This window comes from Mastigoproctus giganteus, chromosome 7 (assembly GCF_048544385.1).
Source record: "Mastigoproctus giganteus isolate SK-2022 chromosome 7, ASM4854438v1, whole genome shotgun sequence".
Taxonomy (NCBI): domain Eukaryota; kingdom Metazoa; phylum Arthropoda; class Arachnida; order Uropygi; family Thelyphonidae; genus Mastigoproctus; species Mastigoproctus giganteus.
The window spans coordinates 190,571,501-190,590,954 of NC_143581.1; the positions used below are offsets into that span (position 1 = coordinate 190,571,501).

The window sequence follows — 19,454 nt, forward strand, 5'->3', positions numbered from 1 at the left end:
TATGTCTATTCAGTGCAGCAGTACACCTGGTAACTTATTTTAAGTTTTTGGTGCAACTACATTAGTTATATTGCCCCAATTCATTAGAAAACAAAATGCACAAGGCATAATTCCTTCTGGGTTTTGGTAATTAACTATATAATATCAGTGTAGATACACCATAGTTAACCTATAAATTTGAACTACATATGTAGTGTTAAGGGCATTGTTTTAATTGTATCTCATATTGTGGGTGCCTTCACACAACAATGGGTTAACTATGATGTATCTACACCGATATTATATAGTTAATTACCAAAACCTACAAGGAATTATGCCTTGTGCATTTCATTTTCTATTACATTATTACCAACACCCTTTGGCATCTCACATATTGTGGAAATAACTTCACAACTGTGATGGCATGTTAAATTACCAGGGTGCCGGCCGGGCTAGCCAGGTAGGTAAAGTGCCTGCCTGGCAACCCAAAGGTCGCAGGTTTGATTCCCGCCTTGGGCTTGGATCACAGTAAAATGCAAAAAAAACTTTGGAAGGTGCATTATGGCCATAGAAGCTGATGTGCCAAAAACTAACAAGATAAAAAAAAAAAAAAAACACCAGGGTACCTGCCCGTCCACTGATGATGAAGCCCACTAGCTTCGAAACAATCACCTGGGTGGTGGTATCCTCTGAAAATAAATAATAGTAGTCTTCTCTACTAGAGAAGCGTTATTTATTTGAAGTAGGGCAATACCAGCTATCTCGTTGTGAAGGCACCCACGATATGAGATACAATTAAAACGATGCTCTTTACAAAACATACGTAATTCATATTTATGGGTTAACTATGGTGTAACTACATTGATATTATATAGTTAATTACCCCAATTCATATATTTTATTTTTACAAGGGGAATTTGAAAATAGTAATAGAGGCATGAGATGCAAGTATATAAGCTCATGTAGCATCAGCCTAAAAAAAAAAAAAAAAAAAAAAAACACAATTTCAGACATACATTTTCTACAAAATGTTTCTCCAGTTCCTTCTTGAATTTATTTAAGCTATCAACTTCCACAATGACGGATGGAAGTTTGTTCCAGCAATTAACCACCTGCTGGCTAAAGGCAAATTTCCACACATCTATTCCACAATTACCTTTCCTCAATTTGAATTTATGCCCCCTCACGTTTATAATCTGAGCAAGCGGAAGAATCCTATCAGAATTCAGCTTGCTCAACCCATTCAAGACCTTACACACCTCAATTAGATCATCTCGTAGATGCCTAGTCTCCAGCCGCTGCAATTTTCAGAACTTAAGCCTTTCTTGGTAGGAGGGCCCCTTCGTTCCCCTCACTAACCTTGTTGCCCTTCATTGTATACGCTCAAGAAACTTTACATCCTTCCTAAGAGGCCACCAGACCTGTATGCAGTACTCAAGGCATGGCCTGACCACTGCCTTATACAAAGGGATAATCACCTCCTTTTCCCTACTAGCAAAATTCCTTTATATCATTAACAATATCCCATGACCTGCTCTGGCAGCCAGTCTGCATTGCTCAGAAAACTTCATATTTGACTGCACAATTACTACCAGGTCTTTTCATTTTCTATCATTCTAAGTGTTAGTACCACACAGTTGGTATGTTTCTCTGGGATTACTTCTACCCATATGCAGTACTCTGCATTCGTCGATGTTAAACTTCAGTTGCCACTTCTCAGTCCAGCTGCTCAAATCTTCAAGATCCTGTTGCAGCACCATATGGCATTACAGTCATTAACAACCCTGCCACCCTTTGTATCATCTGCAACATTAAGCCTGATATACCTTCATCGATATCATTAATAAATACACAAAACAACAATGGGCCCATCACTGAACCCTGGGGGACTCCATTAAGAGCAGCATCCATTGATTACCACTCTGTCTTCTCCCACTCAGCAACCCTTTTATCCATTTTAGCAACCTACCCTTGATACTATACTGCTCCAATTTGCACAGTAGTCTTCCAGAGCAACAGTGTCAAGAGCGTTCCTAAAATCATGATATCAAAATAATTTTTTGCATACAGTTCCTTTGTAACCACATCATTGTCCAATCAAATTTGTCAGACAAGACCTTCCCTTACCAAACCAATTGTTGTTGTTATTTGGTTTTTAGGAGCATTAGCAACTAAGGCCATATTACTCCGGGGATATGCGGTGGTCATTCGCTGACCTTTCCACATCCTCCGTATTTGGTGGTCACAGGCTCGAATCCCGGCCTAATTAAGAAGCATGTGCTACGCACTGCCGCTCCTGCCCACCTGGCTACGGAGGCACCTAACAAACCAATGCTGTGTCTGAATTATTACTGCAGTCTTGTCTAGATCATCCTGCAATACATCTTTAACCAGTGATTCCATTATTTTCCCAGGAATAGAAGTTAAACTAACTGGTCTGTAATTACTCGTGTCACCCTTAGATCCCCTTTTGTGAATTGGGGATACACTTGCACATCTGCAGTCTGTGGGGGACTTCCCTTGAATCCAAAGATGCTCTTATAATTATGGCTAAGGGTTTGCTTGCTTCCTTTGCTGCCTCCTTTAATATAACTGGATAGATCCAGTTATATTAAAGTTCATGGCCTGAGTATTTAAGCATAGTGGTACAGTGTTAAAAATTTCTGTACTTAATGTATAAAACTTGAAATAGTAATCCCCCTTCCCAAGTTTCATTCAGTTTCAATAACAGGTCCTGAAGTCAACAAAGTTGTGTGAATGAGGAAAGATGGATAAAATCACTCACTCTATAGTCATCCAATAATTTGGAAAAAAAAAAGGGACTATTGTCAAAGACAATTCATGAAGATATTGTTACAACATTGGGTGAGGATGCCCCTACCTATTTCAAGGTTAAGAAGTAGGTAGCAATATTTAAACGAGAGAGGTTGAGCCTGAAAGATGACCCATCCTGTGGGTTATCTTTCATCTAACATCCATCACTCTATAAGTTAACAGTCTGCATGATCTGGTGATGAGTGATCAATGAGTGACAGTTTGGTACATTGTCAGCATTTTCGGCATCTCATTTGAATGTATATAACAGAGGGTCTTGTTATGAAAAAGGTTGGTACAATGGGTCCCAAAGTTGTTAGCAGCATATCAAAAAATGCACAAGAGTTGCCAAGTCAAGTGAATATTTGTATTGTTTACCAGCAGATCTCGCAAATTTCCTTGCAAGTTTTGTGACCACGGAACAGATGTGGCTCCATCACTTTCAGCCAGAGGCAAAGGAACAGTCTGAACAGCAGAAACGCTGCTCTTCTCCCTGTCCAAAGAAAGCCAAGTTGATTCCTTCTGCTGGCAAGGTGACGGCATTGGTGTTTTGGGATACTGATGGAGTGTTGCTAGTGCATTACTTCGGAAAGGCCAGAAAATCACAGGCATATTATGCAGACCTTGTGAGCATTTGCATGAGAACATCAAAGACATATGTCAAGAGAAAACTCAGCAAAGGAGTTGTTGTTATTATTTGTTTTTTTAGGAGCATTAGCTAGTAAGGCCATATTGCTCCGGGGATATGCGGTGGTCATTCCCTGACCTTTCCGCATCCTCTGTATTTGGTGGTCATGGGCTCGAACCCCGGTCTAATCAAGAAGCGTGTGCTATGCACTGCTGCTCCTACCCACCTGGCTACAGAGGCACCAGCAAAGGAGTCTTGTTCCACCAGGACAACAAGCCTGCTCACAAGTCTGTCATTGCCACGGCTATGTTGCATGAGTGCAGCTTTGAAAGTTTGGACCAACCCCCACATTCAACAGGTCTAGCACCATTTGCCTTTTACCTATTTCGAAAACTACCTGGCTGGCACTCATCTGCCCACTGACAGTGATGTCATTGTTGAAGTGGATGCATTCTTGGAGGCCTAAGAAAACTTTCCCAATCAATGCACTGCAACATTGATAGCAAAAGTGTACTGACTCCAAAAGGGACTATACTTAAAAGAACACATTACCAGACTCCTCAAATAAACCTTTTATACTCAGGCTATAAATTTTTAAAATGACCCTCACATATGGTCATTATATCTGTAAAAACATGTGCTGATTTACATATTGTATGAGCTGATAAGCCTAGAATAACTTGCATAGGAAAAAATGCCTGGAAAAATTAACATCCAGTTAATGTATAAAACAAGTGTATATTTATATTAAAATATTTTATAATAGGAAATTTTCCCTGCCATTCATAAGCATCTTCAGAGGGTCCAGATCAATTCAATGCAAGGCAATTCGCTGCATAACGGTTCAGTGTATGAGAAAATTTGGTGTGTCACACAGAGATGAAAATAACAAAATCAATCAAACAAGAAAATTTTTGGAAAATTAGAAAAAATAAAATATATTTTTTATCCATTTATTTTGTATAAAAGGATTCATATTGACTCTTTTCATAAGCAGGATGGAAAGTGAGTGTGCCTATTTCAGCATGACTCCATCCATGTTATAACACCTTTAATCTGGATAAAATTATTATTTTTTTATTTTTAGATAGGCTTACCTGCGTACCCTTAACCACAGCACTAGCCTACTACCAACTCCTTTCAATAAAACTATAGCACAGGTTGCAAACCAAACATCAGAAGATATGCATTACAGGGGGGTGATTATCCCATTATACAAGGCAATGGTCAGGCCACACCTAGAGTACTGTGTACTGGTATGGAGGCCTCATTTTAGGAAGGATGTAGAGTTGCTAGAACGAGTAGAAAACAGGGCAACAAGATTGGTAAGGGGAACAAAGGGGTGCTCTTACCAAGAAAGGCTTAAGTTCTGCAAATTATAGCACCTGGAGAGTAGGCACCTGCAAGGTGATCTGATTGAGGTGTATAAGGCCTTGAATGGGTTGAGCAAGCTGAATGCTAATGGGATTCTTGCTCAGATTAAGAACCTGAGGGGGGCATAGATTCAAATTGAGGAAAGACAGTTGTAGAATGGATGTGTGGAAGTTTGCCTTTAGCCAGCACATAGTTGATTGGTGGAACAGACTTCCATCTTTTGTTGTGGAAGTTGATAGCCTAAATAAATTTAAGGCTGAGCTGGACAGGCATTTGGAAAGAATGGAGGGGTGAAATGGGAGGGTTTTTTTTTTTGGTCGATGCTGCATAAGCTTGCTTTCTTGCATTATATGCCTCTACTAATGTTAATGCTAATGCAACTGCAGATAACTCTTTCTGGAATTTCACACTCGCAAAATATACTGCATTTTGTTTTGCCACGATTAAACTCTTTTGATAATCTTTGACTTTTCTTGAATGGTATAATTTTTTATTTTGGTGGCTATTACTTTAGTCCTACTGATTAACTAATTTTGACATTTGTTTGTGATGCCCTAGAATTTACCACGTTTTGAGAAAACTAAATCAAAACCAAACTATCCAGCCTATCACAGTGCTGAAGTGAACATTTCTCCATAAATCACTTGTTGGTTCATGTATATTTTTTCTAATTTAGCCATTAGCAGTTTTTGCTATCCTAAGCGTAACTTACAGTCAAAGAAAGGATGTCATGTGCTGTTCACAAAAAAATTACTTTGTAACTAAATGTAATGACTTTATGAATGGTAGCCATATTCCATTCCAGAGGTAGCTGTTTGTATTTAGCATTCCACTGACATATATTCTTTTATTGTATCTCTAGCTGAGGGAAGAAACTGGGTATCTACAGTAATTAGTCTTGGTTAGTCTGTCGTTTACAAAAATTACTCTGCAAATTGAAGCTAATATATAGCCAATTTTTTGCTAACTTCTCCTTTTGGAAATACAGTAGTAAGATGTATAGTAGATACAAGTATACATATTCACTTTTTAGTTTTCAATATGAAATTGCAAGTTCTTCGAACACTTTTTTTTTCACAATTTCTTTTGGGGGACATGATCATACCCGCAGTATATCTGAAAGCATGGTATGAAGAGGCACATTATATCAAGGTTGCACTGTACATGTCTTTTAAATAGAAAGCACTTTATATATCACTAGACTGCTTGAATTTGCTTAATCATTGAGTTGCTTGTGATGCAAGGAAGCAAGCTTACACTGAAACAGAAAAAAAAAAAAAAAAAACCACATTTCCCACATCACCTGTCCATCCCCACTAATAATTTGTCTAACCCGTCTAATTTGCATCTAAAAAACTTGGTTTTCTCTTTCGCTCTCCGCGTCACTTTTCTTCCAAACAGCTGTTCACTCTGTATAAATCACAAATCCGCCCCGCCATAGAAATTTGTTCCCACATCTCGGGTGGTGCCCCCAAAACCTTGCTCAGGCTTCTTGATTCCATTCAGAAGAGGACAGTTAGGTTAATTAATGATTCATCTCTAACAGAGTCTGTCCACTTGCTTTCTCATAGACGTACTGTTTCTGCTGCATGCCTCTTATACAGATACTTCCATGGGCACTGTTCTTCTGAATTGGCTTCTATAATTCCCACTCTCTCTCTTTCAAAACAGTCCGAACACGTGCCGCCACCAGCCAACATCCATTTATTGTCCAACTTCAAATCCACAGAACCAACTTTTCATCTTCCTCATTTACTTATTCAACTGCCATTTTCTGGAGCAACCTTCCTTCATACATATTTCCTGAAAATTACAATCTACAGAAGTTCAAGTCCAATGTCAACAGATATCTTCTTTCGTCTTCTCAACCTCCAATCCAAGCACGGTACTAAGTACTATAGGTTCTAATACCTCTCGTGTTTGGGGTTCACATAAAAAAAAAAAAAAAAAATCCTTCCTTATTCATTAAGTTTATTCATATTATCCATTTACACAAAAGCAGATGGAAGTTTGTTCCAACAATCAATTATCCACTAGCTGAAAGTAAATTTTTACACATCAACCCTGTAACCATCCTTCTTCGATTTAAATTTATACCAAATGAAATGGTGCCTGATCAAGAGGAAGAATGCCATCAGCATTTAGCTTACTCAATCTATTCATAGTCTTAAACACCCTCAATCAGAACTCGTTGCAGGTGCCTGGTTTCCAGATACTGCAATTTGCAGAACTGGTTTTTCTTGGTAAGAGTACCCATTTATGAACCTCACTAAGCTTACTACTCTTCTTTGCACCCATTCCAACAGATCCACATTCTTCCTAAATTTAGGTTTCCACACCTGAAATGAATGCAGTATTCAAGATATGGCCAAACCATTGCCTTATACAACAGGATAATCATTTCCTAATCGCTGATGGTAATATAATAAATAAATATGTCTGATGAATGGTACGTCAGTTCAATCCACTGCGTTTTGCTGTGGTGATAGAGGACATACCTGTAGGTATAAAAACAAAGTAAAAATGAAGGAAACCATTCAGGTTAAGTTAGGAATTCAAATTGAGGAAAGTTTTGTTTAGAGTTAGACTTTCATTAAAAATAGGGAACCAATTAGAGGTAGATAACCTGAAATAGTTAAACACTCAACTGTTTGCAAGAAAAGAAATTAGACAGAAAATTATACATTTTTAAACAAATAGTTATACAAAATTAATTATATAAAACATTTCATCATCATCATCATCATCATCAGCCATTTTCAATCCACTGCAGGATGAAGGCCTCTCCAGCAACTTTCCAGTTCCTTCTGTTTTGAGCACTGGCCATCCATTTACTACTCAAAAACTCATGAATTTCATCTATCCATCTCCGCCTTTGTCTTCCAGGTTTTCTTCTAGCTCCTCTTGGGTACCATTCTGTTATTTTCTTAGTCCATCTGTCATCATGTCTTCGAGCTATGTGTCCTGCCCAAGACCATTTTAGTTCTTTAGTTTTGATAAGAATGTCCTTTACTTGAGTTTGCTGCCTAATCCATGTGTTTCTCTTCTTATCTAACAGTCTGATTCCCAATATAATTCGTTCCATTCTTCGCTGTGTAGTTCTTAGCTTCTCTTCCATTCTTTTGGTGAGTGCCCAAGTTTCACTTCCATAAGTCATGGTGGGGAGTATACATTGATTCATTATTTTACGTTTCAGACAAACTGGGATATTGCTCTTCAGTATGTGACTATATTTCCTGAATGCTATCCATCCAAAATTTATTCTTCTCTTGACTTCCAGCCATTTATCATTATTACAGCTAATAACTTGTCCCAGATAAGTATATGACTCCACCTTTTCAATTACTGCTCCTTCAATAATTATTTCCTTTTCCGTGGCATACTTGTTCATCATTACTTTTGTTTTAGCCATATTCATCTTTAGTCCAAAATCCTTACTAACTGTGCATAACTGATTAAGATTTTCCTCTAATTCTTTGGGATCGTGGCTTATGACCACAATGTCATCTGCAAATCGTAAATGGTTTAGGTACTCTCCGTTCACATTGACTCCTTTCTGCGACCAGTCTAATTTTCTGAAAGCTTCCTCAACGGCAGCAGTAAACAGCTTCGGAGATATTGTGTCTCCTTGTCGAACTCCTTTCTCGATTTTAAATTTGCTACTGTCTTTGTCTAGTCTAATAAAGGATGTAGCACTCTCATATATTTTCTTCAAAATCATAATATATGGAGTATCTATGCCTTGTCTTTCCAGTGCCCGCAACATTGCCTTATGCTGTATGGAGTCAAACGCCTTTTCATAATCCACAAACGCCAGGCATAATGGTGTTTTATATTCATTTGCTTTCTCCATTAGCTGTGATATTACGTGAAGGTGATCCATAGTTGAGAATCCTGTCCTAAAGCCAGCTTGCTCTTTCGGTTGATTCTCATCAAGTATTCTTTCTAATCTGTTAGTAATGACCCTTGTGAACAACTTGTAGATATGGGATAACAAGCTAATTGGTCTATAATTTCTAATTTCTGATTTATCTCCTTTCTTATGCAGCAAAACTATGATTGCATTATTCCACTGCTTAGGCATCACACCTTTTCTAATGCACTTTGTGAAGAGCCTTGCCAGTTTTAGTGTTATGTCTCTTCCTCCCAATTTTAACAACTCTACAGTAACTTCATCTTCCCCTGGGGCTTTCCAATTCTTCATTTTCTTCAATGCATGTTCTACCTCATCAGGAAGAATATTGGGTATGTCGTATGTGTTGCTACTTTGCAATCCATGTTCCCCACTGCTGGTATCATTCCCTCGCTCCTTGTATAATTCTCTATAGTAGTCTTCTGCTATTTGAATTATGCCTTCTCTGCTGTTTATAAGTACACCATCGCTATTCTTCAGTTTCAGTATCATTTGTCTTTCTGTATTACTGCTCATGGCTGCTGATTTAAATCCTTTGTTTTCCCTTAATGCTTGGTCTACTTTTCTTGTGTTAAAACTTCTTATGTCCTCTCTGAGTCTCTTTCTAATGGCTTTGCATAACTCAGTATACTCAATTTTCTCCCTGTCAGTGTTTTTCTTGCTCTTCATTTTTCATCTTTGGTTCATCACGACAAGTGTTTATTGACTAATTTTTTCTTCTTTGGATTTCTGTTTCCCTATAGGTTTCTTGGGCTTTATCACTTTCAGAAAGTTGTAATATTCCTCGTCGATATCTTGGTCCTGAGCAGTCTGCAGAAGCTCAAACTTGTTCTTAAGTTCCAGTACATACTGCTTTTTCTCCTCCTCTGTTATTTCAAAGACCTTTGTATTATTTGCTCGAGTCAGTTTTTTCCTTTCCTTTCCTACATCTATATCAAGTGTACATCTTACCATTCTGTGATCACTTCCAACATTTACCTTATTCAGGACGGTAACATCATTCACAATATATCTTCTGTTAGTGAGGATGAAGTCGATTTCATTAGTTGTTAATCCATTTGGACTCTTCCATGTCCACTTTCTGTTCACCCTTTTCTTGAAAAAAGTGTTCATTACTGACAGTCCTTGAGATTCTGCAAATTCCGCAAGTCTTTCACCTCTTTTATTTCTTTCACCAATTCCAAAATTTCCTATAGTTCCTCTTTCTGCACTGTTTTGCCTTTTTCCAACCTTAGCATTGAAGTCCCCCATAATAATAGTGTAGAGGGTTTTCTGCTCATCTAGAAGACTCTCAATTTCAGTGTACATTTCTTCAACCTCTTCATCACCATGGCTCGATGTTGGTGCATAAATCATTATAATCTTTAGCTTGTACCTCTTAGAAATCTTGAATATTAGCCTTGACACCCTTGGTGATGTACTTTTGAATTCCAAAATGTTGTTTTTAAAATCTTTATGGACCAGAAACCCAACTCCACCTTCACTCCTTTCACTGTTTCCATTGGTGTACAGCAGATTTCCACTTGATAAACTTATAAGTGATTCATTTCTTCTTCTTGTTTCAGCCAAACCGATGATATTCCAATTCACATTTTCTAATTCCTTTTCCAGCTCTAATATCCTGTCTTCACCGATGAGTGATCGTACGTTATAACAGGCCAAGTTCAATTTCCGTGCATGGCAGCCTGGTCGTACCCAGAGATTCTTAGCACCCTCTGCTTCCACTCTGATCCTCTCGCTGCCGTAAGAGGGAGAGTGAAAGCTGCTGGGGACTGAGGGCCATTTGTATTGTTGTGCTCTCATTGCTGGAGGGTTTGGTCTTTTCCTCTTCATGCTGACCAGGCGTCTTGAAGAGAACCACTCTACACGTTCGTTGCCACCTAAGTGACGTAACAGGGCTTACCATCGAGAAGGTGTGCATGAGTGGATTTTAGGGAGGCAGGCCAACCGGACTTCTCCTAAATCTTCTGTAATAGAGAGATATTGGATCCATCAGTGTTTTAGGCTGAGTGTCTGATAACACACAGGATACCTGTTCCCCTCTAAGCCCCATAAAAAATTTATGGAGTTATATACAGATGCAGAATATACCAAATTATACAGATACAAAATGTACAAATATGTACAGAATTAAAAATATAAATAACTTTACAATTATACAAAAAAAAAAAAAAAAAAAAAAAAAAATGTTACAAATAATTATACAAAAAAATTTACATATTTAAAAAAAAAAAAAAAAGAGAGGGAACCATTACAGTTGATAAATGTCTTAGTCCAGCAATTCAAGTCCAATTAGTTCAAGACATGAACAGGTGTTCAGCACAGTAAATTTTACAAGATAATGACATAAATTATGGTAGATGACTCATCAACCGGTGCAATACCACCACTTTGCTTATTGGAGGCTTGAAGTGGTGAAACCCATGCTTTGTCTCTAGAGCAAAGTTTCCGGCATCCCCCCCTCCCCCCATACTTCTCCTTCAACCCATGCACGGTACTAAGTACTATAGGTTTTGATACCTTTCGTGTTTGGGGATTTCATAAAAAAAAAAATTATATTATTAGAAGAACTCTTTATTGCATACAGAATGCACAGAATGCATACAGAATACTTTATTGCAAAGTATTGTCATATTTTACCACAAAATCTAAAAAAAACAAAGGTGTTATTTAAATATAAACTTAATCACTATTTAAAATGTGAACATATTTACGAAATGATAAATTTTAACATGTTAAAAAATGGAGCAAACAGTTGAGATGAATGTTACAGTTTATACATTTTGTGCTACCAGGCTAACATCAACAAGAAAGTGTTTGAATACATTCCTTAAAATTTCAAATTAAACAAATTTAGGGTAGAAGGTTGGTGAAGTTCTGAAAGAATTTGGAAATTATGAATGAATTTAAGTTAAGTATTCATCAATACTATGAAATATGTTTATAATTCAGACAATAACTCATTTTTTAAGAAAGACATATTATGTGAAATTCTGAAAGAAAATAAATCCTTGATGGCAAAAAAATTGCTGTATATTGTTGACAAAACCTCATCAGCACTACTCAGGGAACTTTGTCTGAATGCACAATTACCCCCAGGTCTTTTCATTCTCCGCTAACTGAGGGCGCCACATAGTTGGTATGTTATTCTGGGATTACTGCTACCCATGAATAATGATGCCAGATAACATTACAGGCAGAACTATTGAATATTTTTGTCAAAATGGCTGCCAACTATTGTAGCGTCAGTTGCAAATATGTTTCAATCATTGTACTTGAAAAAAGTGTACTGTTGTTTGTAATGTGTAGTGTTAAATGAAAAAATAATACCTTTTATGTGGGTATATCTTTGATGTATACTTTTTTGTTTTATATTTTATGTGAAAATTGTTGAATCAGTGCTACTTTTATTTCAATTAACCTAAACATTTGAAATGAGTAGGCTAAGGATTTAAGGCCAAGGGAAAAAAAGGCTATATACAAGTTCTATTAAATTATGGTAACTTATTACATAAACAAACAACAAGAAAAATGAATGTTTCGTTTCAAGTAGGTGTCTGGTTTTTTTTCCAGTGAACAACACTGAAGAAAAAAGTTGAAAATAATGGTACTTTGACTCCTAAAAGAGCTGGACATTGTGGTAGGAAGAAGCTCTCTACAGAATGTGCTGATAGAAAACTGACTGAATTACTACTGAAAAACTGAACACTGTTATCCACTAAGCTGAAAGGACAAAGTGTGGGAACAAGCTGGAGTAAAAGATAGTGCTTGAACAGTGAGCAGGCAGCTCATTGAAGCTGGTCTGAAAGCCTATAATTTGCGTGTGTGTGGTATGGGTGTTTAATGGCGCACAAGCTGCTGTGGCTATATTGCGCCTATTCATAGGTATGTTGAAACGATAAAATAAATATTTAATGTGAAGACAGTTCAATCTCATTTCATGCCAGAAACTAATCAGAGTCGCTTATACATTCCTATTTGTTTCAAATAACAGAAAAGTTCATTAATATTGGCATTTTCACCAATGATATCATTTAATGTTATCCGTTTACGGAAATTAGCCAGAGAATGAAATATTGAAGTTCGATGTTGTTGATAATGTGGACAGTCAATCAAAATATGTTTGACTGTTAGATGCTCAGAGCACTGTGAACAAAGAGGAGGATCATCGCCTGTGAGTAGATGGAGGTGAGTCAGATGAGTATGTCCTATTCTAATCCGCGTGAGTACCACTTCTTCTCGCCGAACTGTCTGAATGCATGAGTGCCAAAATTTTGGGTCCTGTTTTAACTGGAACAGTTTGTTATTTGTTTGTTTATGCCATAGCTCTGTCCATTGTGCATGAAATGCTGTTTGAATTATAATATTATAATCAGAAACTGGAATAAAGGCAGAGGTTAAGTCTACTGTTGATGGATTTTTAGTCGAAATATCAGCCAACTCGTTCCCTTTGATGCCTGAATGTGCTGGAATCCAGCAAAAGTTCACTCGTTGCTGGCGATCTTCGATTTTCAACAGCAAATACTTGATTTGATTTAGTATAGGGTGATCCTTATAAGAGAAATTCTGCATTGCTCTAATTGAGCTGAGAGAGTCGGTGTAAATTAAATATTTTGCAGATGGATGAAGAGTCAAATTTTCTAGAGCTAATTGAATTGCATATAATTCCGCTGAAAAGCTGCTGTACTCAGGTGGAAGAGAGGCTGATATGATAGCAGAGGGAAACACTGCTGCTGCTCCAACAGTTGAATGAGATTTGGAACCATCAGTATATATTGGTAAGCAGTCAAAACAGTTTTGAATATGGCTAGCATGGAGTTGCTGCACATTCAGAGTTGGTAGATGATTCTTTTCCCATTGGAGAAAATAATTATCACAGGCTGGTTGAGGAAATGGGGTCCATGGTGGGCAAGAGTAATTCTTTCTGTGCTGCCTATTCTGGAAAGTAACATTCCAATTTTGTGCTATTTCAAGGAGCCGTAGGCCTGCTGGGCGTATTTTATTTGGTTTATTTCTATAGAGATTGTGAAATGATGGATTAAAGAGATATGGTTGGATGGGGTGCGGAGAACAGTTTCGTATTCTGACTGCATATTTAAGTAGTAACATTTTTCTGCGGAGGTAAAGAGGGGGCTCATGGGCTTCAATATATAGACTATAGGTTGGTGATGTCCTATAAGCACCAAGAGCAATCCTCAGTGCATTGTGTTGTACAGGATCGAGCCAGCGTAATACACTCTTTCGAGCAGAATCATAAACTGGGGCACCGTAATCTAACCGAGATCTAATCAGTGCTCTATATAAGAGCAGCAAAGTTGTACGATCTGCTCCCCAAGACTGGGCAGATAGAGCTCTAAGCATGTTCAGCTTTTTCAGACAGGTAGTACATATTACTTTAATGTGCTCAAGGAAATTTAACTTGCTGTCTAATATTAATCCCAAGAATCTAATATTGTTGGTAATCGGGATGCTGGAATTTGATATCCGGAGTTCAGGGTCTATATGTAATTTGCGTTGGTTACAAAAGTGGATAGCAACTGTTTTCTGATGGGAAAGGCGATATCCATTGAACTCAGCCCATTTTTGAATTTTATTGAGGGACATTTGCAATTGCCGTTCTATAGATGTCATGTTCTGAGAGTGGCAAGAAATGGAGAGATCGTCAGCATAAAGATAGGCTTCTACAGTATTTGGAAGGTCTTTGGAAATGGAATCAATTCTAAGGGCAAATAGGGTTGCGCTCAAAACCGACCCCTGTGGTACTCCTTCTTCCTGCAAGAATGTACAAGAAAAGGAGTTTTGGTATCGAACCTGGAAAGAGCGGATCTGGAGGAAGTTCCTAATGAATATAGGCAGGTTGCCTCGTAGACCAAAATTATGTAGGTCACTGAGAATGCCATACCGCCAGGTAGTATCGAATGCCTTTTCTATATCAATGGAGACCATGACAAGGTGTTCATTTTTCACAAAGGCATTGCGAATTTCAGATTCGGCCTTGATCATCAGATCTAGAGAGGACCTATTTTTTCGAAAGCCATGTTGACAATTACTCAATAGTTGTTCAGTTTCAATGATCTAGCTGAGTCGACTGTGGATCATTTTTTCAAGAATTTTACCAAGGCAACTTGACAGAGAGATTGGCCTGTAACTATTAGGACTGGAAGGATCTTTTCCAGGTTTCAAAAAGGGCAAAACTGTAGCATGGTGCCAAGATGTTGGATAAATATTTTCCAGGAAGATCGGGTTAAAGAAAACTAGCAGCATTTGTAAGTTTTGCTCATCGAGATGCTTCAGCATGACATAATATATGCCATCTGGCCCAGCTGCACTGTTTCTCGTTGTTTTTATGGCTTGTAAAAGTTCACAATATTCAAGGGGCTGATTATACGGAAGTGATAGTGAGGTTCTAAAGTTAATGGGCCTCTGTTCGGTGGAGGTCTTACTTTTTTGGAATTTCGGAGTGTAATTTGATACAGCAGAGACTTCGGCAAAGGTTTTACCCAAGGCATTCGCTATATCTAGAGGACCAGAGAGTTCTTGTCCATTGTATGAAAGAATTGGGGAAGGGATGATTGGGAACTTCCCAGAAAGCTGTCTAATTTTCTTCCATATTAATCTGGAGTCGGTATTTCTGTTGATAGTACATGCAAATCGAGTCCAAGAATCTTTCTTGGCTTGCCTGTGAATGAACCGCGCTTTTGCCCTTAGCTTCTTGTAGCTAATTAAATTAGCTGTTGTCGGAAATCGACGGAATAAATTGAATGCTTTATTTTTTTCCTTCTTTGCTTTCGTGCACTCTTCGTTCCACCAGTAGTTGAAGTGCCGTCGGGTTGGGGGGTTTGATAATGGAATTGAGTATTTTGCTGCAACTAAAAGACTGGATGTGATATAATCGGTTACTTTATCTATAGGTTGTAGCTGAATAGTTTCTTTGTCCAGAATGATTGCTGATTGAAATTTGGCCCATTTGGCTTTAGAAAATTTCCATTTTCTGCAGGGTTGGTCTAATGGTAGTTGTGTAGTGAGCAGGTTACAGACAATTGGAAAATGGTCACTTCCCATTGGATCATCCATAGCGGACCACTGAATGACTGGAAACAGTATCGGAGAACAAATCGAGAGGTCAATTGCAGAGGTCTGTCCAGTAGGTAACTGTATATGGGTGTGTGTACCAGTATTAAGAATGGTAAGGTTTTGTTTATCTAGTAGAGTTTCAATCAGTCGGCCCTGTCTATCTAATTTAGAGGATCCCCATAAAGGGTGGTGGCCATTGAAATCCCCTAGCAAGCAGACTGGTGAGGGTAGCTGTACTAAAAGTTCTTCAATATCTTTGAAAGAGTAGGTATTGTTTGGTGGGAGATAGACTGAGACTAGCGTAAATGCAATCTCAGCAATCAGATGCACAGCAACGGCTTCAATTTTGGTTTGAAGAATGATTTGACTAGCAGGGATCTTTGAGTTAATCAAAATAGCTACACCACCACGAGCAGAGTCAGATGTATTCCGATCTCTTCGGTAGACTGAGTAGTTTTTTATAGAAACAGAAATTTTAGCAGTTAAATAGGTTTCCTGCAGACAGAAACCCACTGGAGAGTAGCGTCTAATTAAGTACTGAATGTCATCAATGTTGCCTCTAAAGCCTCTACAATTCCACTGTAAAATATAAGGCATTATTTGAGTTTAGAAGAAGCTGTACCTGACGTGGCTGTCTTGTGGCGTTCTGGCTTTGGTTTATTTCTTTTTGGAAAGGTGGGGCGACCTGTGTCCATATCTTCTTCTTCTTCTGCAAATATTTCAAGAATCGGATCTTCCTGTTTAGATGGGTATTCTTGATCCATTGATGTTTCCTGAATACTCTGTTTTGAAGTTGAACTGGGATTATTTGGTGTAGTAGCAATCATTGGCGAATGAGGAGATTTTGCTGGAATCGTAAGAGGCGTATTACTTGCTTGATCTGAGTGCTTCTGGATATTGGACTGTTGCTGAGAAAGAACAGCTCGAGCCCAGTCTGAGATTGATATGTTGGATGGAACAGTAACATCAGTTTGCGTGGCTATTGTTTGATATTTTTTTGCAATACTGGCATAGCTACGGTTAGATATACTGGGTGCAATTAATTTTCTTGCTTCCTGATAAGTAACTTTGTTTTCGACTTTATATTTTACAATTTTTTTCTCCATTTTCCACTTCTCACATATTTTAGAGTAAGCAGGATGGTTACCCTTGCAATTAGGACAAGTCATTTCTTTTGCCGAACAGTCGTTTTGACTGTGATCAGAAGATCCACAGTTGGGACAAGCTGAGTTCCCTCTGCATGCCGTCTGAGAATGGCCATACTTTTGGCATTTGTAGAATCTCAGCGGATTAGGAATATAAGGACGAATGCGACAGAGTAGATATCCTGCTTTTACTGTTGAGGGTAGATTTGGACTGTTAAAGGTGAGAATGATACTTCTGGTGGGTGTGAGTATATTGTCCCTTTTAGTCATGATTCTTTTGACAGCAATTACATTTTGTTCATTTAGCTCTTCTTTAATTTCTTCTTCTGTCACATTCAAAAGGTCCCAATTAGATATAACACCCTTAGATGTATTTAGGGTTGCATGGGCAGTTACCTTTACTGGAATTTTTGCAAAGTTTGTCACTTTCAGGAGTTTTTCAGAATGCCTGCAGTTGACAGTTTCTACTAGTAAGTCCCCCGATTACAATCTCTTAACCATCTTGGGAGACCCTGCAATACTTTCCAAGTGTTTTTGGATAAGAAAGGGGGATAGCTTACTAAGAGGCTGTTCTGATAATGAATGCATTATTAAAAATGCAGGAAACTCGGTAGCAGAGGAAATGGTTTTTAACCTCTTTGCTTGTGAAGAGTCATGTTCCTGTTCTGTGTCTAGCCGACTGCTTGTCGGTTGTAAAGAAGGAAACATATTTTGTTCCATTTTGGCTCCTTTTAGCCCCTGGCAGATGAACTTTTCTGCCAAGGTTACCGGCCCCGCCACGGGGAGGCAGGAGCAGTGCCTGGAGTGACCAAGCGAAATTAGTAGGAGTTAGTCTATTAAATATGAAAAATAAAGAAAGGTTACTTTCCTTCCTTGCTCTCTACCAATACTTTTGATTAAAGAGCTACTAAATAAAAGAATTTCTCAACGAGAGGAACGTAAAAGAGAACGCAGAATTCACCAATGGAAAAGTCGCTCAGTCAATCGCTTGGCACCCGGGGCCCCTATAATTTGCATAAAAAGCCCAAACTGACAACAAATATGACAAAAAAAAAAATTGAACAGGCATACTGTCACGAATTGGAAACAGATGACTTGAGCAAGGTATGTGTGTATATTATCTTAAAACAGGTCTTTTTTTCATATTTGTCTTCAATTTTAGAATTTATGATAACTTTTAAAATATTTCTCAAGTATAATATTTCATTTTTTTTCTCTGTTGACACAGGTGGTATTTTCAGATGACCTGGAGAACTCAAGAGTGAATGCATAGTATACACCGTTAAACTATGCTATGCATACACTGTTAAACACAAAAGTCAGTAATTGTGTGGAGCTATATGTTGTTTGCAGGATCATGCTGTTTTGAAATTGTGCAAGGCATGATGATGAATGAAAAAAAAAAAAAAAAAAAAATTGGATGTCCTGGACAGTATCTCAAGCCACAAATTAAAATATGGTTTCCAAATGGTGGAACAATTTTTCGACAAGGTAATGTCCCAAGCCACACTGCTAAGGCAGTAAAGGAATATTTTGAAAAACTGAGGGTATCAAAATCCTCTCATGGCTACGAAACCATACTGAGGGATTAGGAATTTGGGGTATTTAAAGAATAAGATAAACAAATTAGAAATGACAAGCACTGGAAACCTCACAGAGATGTTAATAAAGATACAGCACCATGATGATGCAATGAAATAACATTGCTGAAGGTATGCTAAAAAGGGCAGAGGCTCTGCTAAAAGCTAAAGACAGGACTGAATTTTCTTATGTTGATGTTATTTCATAATGATATAATATGTTGTTGAGTTTAACGACACTTAGGCTGCTACGGCCATATTGTGTCTTTCTAATGGTGAATATGAAATAATAAAATGATATAATAAACAGTATGTTTTGACAATAAAAACTTGCAGGTAAACACTTATTTCTTTCATTTAATGGACTGTTTACCATAAAAAATAATTTATATTTTAAATCTATAATAATTTAGCCATGACTGTAATTACTATAATAAATATCCTAATCAAACTCTTCAAGATCTTGTTTATAAGAACTTGAGAACTTCCACATTTTTCTCAGTGTACCACAAGAACCTCCTTGGTCTTGCTAATTTGCATAAATGATCTAGTCTTTTGTCTTTCTAGATATGATATTAAGTGACATGATGCCATCAAAATAAACAAAACTATCTCTTCTTATAAAATTTACTTCAGCACATTTTTAATTCTAGTTATAACTGGATCTCCTACAAACTCAGTAGCTATCAACAGAACTACTAGTGTTTCTTATAGGTTTTATTTCCATCATTACAGTGATAATTTAATTTTCCATGCTCAATTGACAATACGCACCTACTTTCCGTGACTAGATGAGCATCTAGGTATTTAATTTTTCTTCTAATTTCATTGATCATTCATGTTTTTCTTAACTATGGGGAACCTCATTTGCTGAGGTCCCAAGACATCATTAAAATATTTGTGTGTGCTTTCAAATCTGACAGGATATTAATTCAACTTAATAAGTA

The 19,454-nt window shown here is 37.6% G+C and overlaps 1 protein-coding gene across 1 annotated transcript in view; it reads right to left on the minus strand.

The window, feature by feature from the left end:
* Nmdmc (NAD-dependent methylenetetrahydrofolate dehydrogenase) overlaps nucleotides 1-19,454 on the minus strand; it is a 136,148-nt gene that overhangs the window by 49,601 nt on the left and 67,093 nt on the right. The window lies entirely within an intron of this gene.